The 7463-nt window shown below is 33.0% G+C and overlaps 1 long non-coding RNA gene across 1 annotated transcript; it reads right to left on the bottom strand.

Moving 5' to 3' along the window:
- Positions 1–1267: 1267 nt before the first annotated feature.
- Positions 1268–1856, bottom strand: LOC130052438 (uncharacterized). Its single transcript, XR_008800793.1, has 2 exons — positions 1754–1856; positions 1268–1323 (listed from the first exon to the last, which is right to left on the bottom strand). It is a non-coding gene; the product is annotated as an uncharacterized LOC130052438 (long non-coding RNA).
- Positions 1857–7463: the final 5607 nt, after the last annotated feature.

Genomic DNA, 7463 nt, shown 5'->3' with positions numbered 1-7463 from the left:
TTCTTGAGAAATCTTCATCTTTTCATGATAGATGTAGGTCTACTGCAACACTTGTCCATATTCGAATAGTCCAAGAACGAATTAATCAAAGAATATCACCTGGCATTTTTATTGCTAAATGTAGTTGTGAGGCTAGAATTATATAGGTAGGTAATTGATATGTTCTTGTAAGGTGTGGACATTGTGTCTCGGTTGTCTAAACTGTACAGATAATTGGGTAAAAGAAGAGGTGAAAATGGTTTTAAAGTATGGCAAGAGAATTTTCATCTCATGTAGAAGCTTTTGACTAAGCTCTGCTTCATAAGAATATAAAAACAGATCAGATAATAAAGGAGCACAATTCGTGCCCATGGGAATTCCAACAGACTGTTGAATGATATGATCATCAAAGACTACGAAGACTACAATGAAAAACCCCAGCATATTTTTTTTTATTTCAACTTCAGAATAATTGTGCGTGGAATCAGAGTGATGTTTAACAAAGTGATTTTTTGGAATATTAATTAATAATATCTCAAAAGGACATAATTTCTCTTTCAAAGGTATCTTATCTGCTTAACAAACCAAGATAACATTGTTCATTCAAGAATATAAATATTTTACGCCCTCTGCACAGGGAACTGCTATTTTTTAAAAAAAAGAGTAATGTGGATGCAGTTTTCGACATTTCACATCTGTAATTCGGTTCATATTCCTCTGAATATACACTGTATAAATATATATTAGATCCGTTTAACTCAATCCTAGTCAAATGATTCATAATATCTCATTTTTCTAAAGATATGTGTTGGAATAACATTTTCAAAACACATGTTTATTGTACATTTTTTGTGTTACTATATGTCTGATGTGATAATTGTTTCCATTTTAACTGTAATAGTTACAGTTTTACAGGTAGACGTTTACACAAAGCATTACCCTACATTCTGCTTTCTTTATAATAGAAATCAAAATGGTAAGTCTTGATCCTTTACAAAGGTGAACGAATTCCACTGACAGTATTCTTTACCGGTATTTCTGTATACATGTATGTCGCCTATAAATAGTGACAGTATTCTTTACCGGTATTTCTGTATACATGTATGTCGCCTATAAATAGTGACAGTATTCTTTACCGGTATTTTTGTATACATGTATGTCGCCTATAAATAGTGACAGTATTCTTTACCGGTATTTCTGTATACATGTATGTCGCCTATTGTACTGTCTCGTGATTAGCAGACAGTCAGACAACCAAGCATCTACATAAAATACTTCCAAGTCCAAATAAACTGATGTCTTTATTGACAAGGACGAATATGTGAGATGGCATGTGGTAAAAGACTACAAAGAAAGATAAAAACTAATAAGAAAATGTGCTAACTATTACAGACGAGCTAATTATTATATAGCGTACGAATTAACTAACTTTGACAATGACTGTTATGGTGTTCCATAGAAAATTATTTTGAACAGCAACCTATTCTATCTCAAATTCTATTATTAACATGAAATCATATTCTTATAGCTTACTTTACATCATTTTATCGAAGAGAAAGAAAACAATGCAAATTTCATATAATATTCAACTACATATAGACAAGTTATTGTCCTAGACATAGTGATGACAACAATGGCGTATCATACTTCGAGAACACGAGGTTAGAGAAAACCACAAATATCTATCATTATTGTTGAAAGCTGCAACTATGCATTAAACATCAAATAAAGTAGATGTAAAAGAATAAATTTACAAAGGCAATCAATTACTTACACTGTAATTTCCCTTAAACTTCCAAAAATTCCACAGGTAAACAATGTTTCAGCCACATGGCTTCTAGCATTTATTTTGATAACTCGTACCTTAAAAATTCGTACGAAGGACAGTACACCTATAAATAGTGACAGTATTCTTTACCGGTATTTCTGTATACATGTATGTCGCCTATAAATAGTGACAGTATTCTTTACCGGTATTTTTGTATACATGTATGTCGCCTATAAATAGTGACAGTATTCTTTACCGGTATTTCTGTATACATGTATGTCGCCTATAAATAGTGATGTAATGTTTTGTGATTTTAATGTATAATGTGTCTAATTCCTGAATAAATATTATGTTATTATTCATTATTACGTACACATATTCATGCATGTTATAAGGATAAGGGCGAAAACCTGAGTCCCTCCCCCGCAAGTAACACAACCATGAGATATAACACTTTTCTATAATGTAAAACTTATACGGTACCAATTTTGATGCACCAGATGCGCATTTCGACAAATAATGTCTCTTCAGTGATGCTCAACCAAAATGTTTGAAATCCGAAATAACTATGTAGTTTTAGATCTAAATATAGCCAAAAACAGCGTGCCAAACAAGTGGAGCCAAATTCGTCCAAGGATAAGAGCTATGCATGAGGGAGATAATCCTTAATTTTGAAATGAATTTCTAAATTTTATAGCAGCAATTAAATATACATCCGTATTTTCAAGCTAGTAACGAAGTACTTAGCTACTGGGCTGTAGAGACCCTCGGGGACTAACAGTCCACCAGCAGAGGCCTCGACCCAGGGGTCATAATGTAAAACTTATACGGTACCAATTTTGATGCATCAGATGCGCATTTCGACAAATAATGTCTCTTCAGTGATGCTCAACCGAAATGTTTGAAATCCGAAATAAACATTTTAGAAAAAGTTTATGTATGGAACATATTTTTTGTGACGATGAATTAGACAGCTGGATACATTTCCTATATAAAGCAGGAGGAACTCCCTTTAAAAAGGTCTTTTTCGCTAACTACACGGGCAATCTGTCATATTTTTCACAACAAGCCATACCGTCGATACTCCCTAAAGATTCTCACGGCTCACAATCTATACGTGTACTGTGCATCACCAACCATTCAGTAATAGAGGTCACGTGATTGTAGTAGTCGTTTAGTACAATACAGCTCTGATGGTCAAGTACAACATCACACGAACAGATACAGCAAGGGCGATGTATGGTTGGACTATTCTTGCATTAAAAGCAAGCATTTGTATGTTTTATGAATGGATTTTTCAAGGTATGGCACGATAGTTATAAAAAAACTAAATTAATAGGAATTGCAAAAAATGAATTAAGCAAAACATATAAAGTAAAACATTAATTAAGAACTGCAAAAAAGAAAGGAACGAAAGTGAAATTACCTTCATTTAAAATCTTAAATTGCATATGAATTAGGCATACAAATTAAGAAATCTTACTCATGAGGGAAATAAGTACATTTTTGTAGAGTTCAGTATAATATCTCACTGCTTTTACAAGTGCATGATCATTTGTTTCAATATACATGACAGTTTCATGCACCTACGCTAGAACATGGCAGGGAAGACATTTATGTCGAATTCTACATGCATACTCTTGTCATCAAGTACGACATTTAGACTAAACAGAGGAATTTTTGAAAAAAACACAAGTGAAAGTCACCAATCAATATATTTGTCTGAAATTGATATGTTGTGAAGATAACATCGTGGATTTTATTATATCTCTGCGTGTGGAAGTGGAAGATGTATTGTTCTACAGAAAGACAAACACTGCTTATTTCTCAATCCCAAAAAGCAATCTACCATCGTTCCAATAACAGCATGTCACTTTGCATGATCGAGTGCGCTTATGGGTCAAGCTTCTTACAGATTCAGATTAAGCAGGTTTTACTTTTGTTTTCAGTGACCAATCACATTGAAAGAATGATATTGCGTGGTCATCCAATTCGGCCAATGAATCAGTGAGAGAAATTTGCATGTTCGATCAAGCAAAGTGCCACGCTGTTATTGGAACGATAGTACAAACAGTAAGGTAAAATCATCGTAAGCTGAGGTCATGTTATTATTACACAAAACTTTTAAAATAGGATACAAAGCTGTGTTAATTTTAATGTAAAATACGCGATTTTTACACGCATAGCGATGATATACGACTATGAATGTCTTTGTGGTTTTATAATTTATTATACATATCTTCATCATTAATTTTCTTCTCAGAAACTGGAGTGGCATTGCGTGACTCGATGTTTGGTGATGCTTTCAGCTGGTGGAATGTGCTCCCATGCACCCCGTCATTTTGTTTGCTGCGGTTTCGTGACACTCCTTGTTAAAGGACTTTACACCCTTATTTGAAATATTACACTTAAAGTTTAGACACAAAAATAGTGCAAGTCCCACGAGACCCTATTTGTGAAATTTGGTTGCTATATGTAACTAAATCGATGATGGAATATAGTTCCATTTGAACTGTTTTGTTTTGTATGCTCCTCGTAGTTTTTGCAAGGCTGATATCTTTGATTTGTTCTCATTCCTAAAAGCACAAGTCGTAATCATTATAATGGTAAAAACACACATAATAATGGTAAAGCACACATAACAATGGTAAAAGCACACATTATAATGGTAAAAGCACACATTATAATGGTAAAGCACACATAACAATGGTAAAATCACACATTATAATGGTAAAAGCACATATCATAATGGTAAAAGCACACATTATAATGGTAAAAGCACACATCATAATGGTAAAGCACACATAACAATGGTAAAAGCACACATAATAATGGTAAAAGCACACATTATAATGGTAAAAGCACACATTATAATGGTAAAATCACACATTATAATGGTAAAATCACACATTATAAGCACACATTATAATGGTGAAAGCACACATTATAATGGTAAAAGCACATATCATAATGGTAAAAGCACACATTATAATGGTAAAATCACACATTATAATGGTAAAATCACACATTATAATGGTAAAAGCACATATCATAATGGTAAAAGCACACATTATAATGGTAAAATCACACATTATAATGGTAAAATCACACATTATAAGCACACATTATAATGGTAAAAGCACACATTATAATGGTAAAAGCACACATTATAATGGTAAAGCACACAACAATGGTAAAAGCACACATTATAATGGTAAAAGCACATATCATAATGGTAAAAGCACACATTATAATGGTAAAATCACACATTATAATGGTAAAAGCACACATTATAATGGTAAAAGCACACATCATAATGGTAAAGCACACATAACAATGGTAAAGCACACATAACAATGGTAAAAGCACACATTATAATGGTAAAAGCACACATAACAATGGTAAAAGCACACATCATAATGGTAAAAGCACACATTATAATGGTAAAAGCACATATAACAATGGTAAAAGCACACATCGTAATGGTAAAAGCACATATTATAATGGTAAAGCACATATAATGGTAAAGCACACATTATAATGGTAAAAGCACACATCATAATGATAAAACCACATATAACAATGGTAAATCACACATCATAATGGCAAAAGCACACAATATAATGGTTAAAGCACACATTATAATGATAAAAGCACACAATATGATATAATAAAAGTGCGCATCATAATGGTAAAAGTGCACATCATAATGGTAAAAGCACACATCATAATGGCAAAAGCACACATCATAATGGCAAAAGCACACGATATAATGGTAAAAGCACACAATATAATAGTAAAAGTACACAGCATACTGAAAGCACGGAATATAATAGTAAGAGTACTCATTGTGATGGTAAAAGCACAAATTCACTCATTATAGTGTTAGAATAACATGTAATAATGGTAAACACAAATATTATAATAATAAAAGCACGCATCATAATGGTAAACAGATATATCATTATGGGAAAAGCTCAATAAAAATTCACAGTTCTAGTTTTTGAAGGATTTTTTGTGTCACTTTTTTTTACTGAATGTTTTAAAGATATTTTTTTTTATTTGTCCTTGATAGACTTTTCGATAAATAGATTGATAGATAGATAGAGTTAGATAGGTAGCGTGTAATACAATTTACCAAACCGCAAATGTACCTGAATTACAGCCTGCATTTTAAGTAATTATGTCCATGATGTTACCTTTTCAACTGCTACGAACCCCAGACGTAAAATAAACCTAGCACAACGTGATGTTTTGACACTAATGGTATGTAGACCTGCTATATAAATAAAAGTTTGATTTACATATTATTGCTGTTTTATTTATATCTTAATTATTGTGATTTACCAGCATTGTTAAAGACCAGCAGGTGTGCATACGACTTTTGAACTATTTCATATGTTTAGAGCCCATTATAATGTTTACGGAACGTGAATATTATTGGTCGTTAGATTTTGAAATTTTCTGTCATGTTTGCTATTGATATAGATTTATTGACACCGTAAACCATACGGTTTTACAGTACAGTATACTTTCCTTCATCATAATTGTTGGGCATTGCTATAATTGGCGATTAATAGTTCATCTATAAGGCGGAATAATGGAATTTTTTCGGACAATTATTGAAAGATACTGCGGTTTGAATTTTTTTTTCGATGGTTAAGAGTTTCTTCGGACTACTGCATGTGTAAAGTTTACAATCTAATGATAAGTAAATTCTTGGGAGAGCTGTTCTATATTTGTTTTAATTAAATCTGGTTTTAGGCTGATCACTGTCTTCCTATCGTGATATCGGTGGATCTCGTATACAGCGAGAGTTGGTTTTAACGAATAAGAAAGCCACAATTTGTCTAGATTTAGTCAACATTTCCTAATGCCCCAACACTGTAATATCCTCTTCGATTGAATTATACTTCAACAGTCTGTTAATTGGGAAAAAAAACCAGTTATTGTGATTATGATTTTGAGTAAGAACGAAAACATCTCAGTGTTCGACACTAACGCCAGTCCGGTAGCCCGATGCTAGTAAATTTTCTCCGGACTATCAGAGTAGCCTTACGAGTAGTCTCTGAAATAATAAACACCTAATGGAATGAACTACATGTTTGTCTAGTTTTAAACGCAACCGCGTCAATTCTGTTCTTTAAAAAATATAGTTCTTAACACTGCAATCTAAGTGTACATGAGTTTATTAAGAAGGTCATTTTGCAACAGAAATGCAGGATTTTCCTTTAGACTTTTTCCGCGGTAGGCCCCCGCCAACATATGAGGGAAAGCTCCATCCCACACTGCCACACCCACTTGTTGCTTTGTGACTGGGCCGACTGCCTCCGCCAGCTGGACGAGGTACTGATCAAGCAGGACTAGTTAATTACAGAGTCTACTAGTCCTTTAGACTATGATATTGACCTAGCAGGAATAGTTAATTACAGAATCTACTAGTCCTTTAGAATACTATGATATTAACCTAGCAGGAGTAGTTAATTACAGAATTTTCTAGTCCGTTAGACTTTAATATTGACCTAGCAGGAATAGTTAATTACAGAATCTACTAGTCCTTTAGAATACTATGATATTAACCTAGCAGGAGTAGTTAATTACAGAATTTTCTAGTCCTTTAGACTTTAATATTGACCTAGCAGGAATAGTTAATTACAGAATCTACTAGTCCTTTAGAATACTATGATATCAACCTAGCAGGAGTAGTTAATTACAG

Source organism: Ostrea edulis, chromosome 2, assembly GCF_947568905.1.
Source record: "Ostrea edulis chromosome 2, xbOstEdul1.1, whole genome shotgun sequence".
NCBI lineage: Eukaryota > Metazoa > Mollusca > Bivalvia > Ostreida > Ostreidae > Ostrea > Ostrea edulis.
This window is presented reverse-complemented; position numbering and strand designations above follow the sequence as displayed.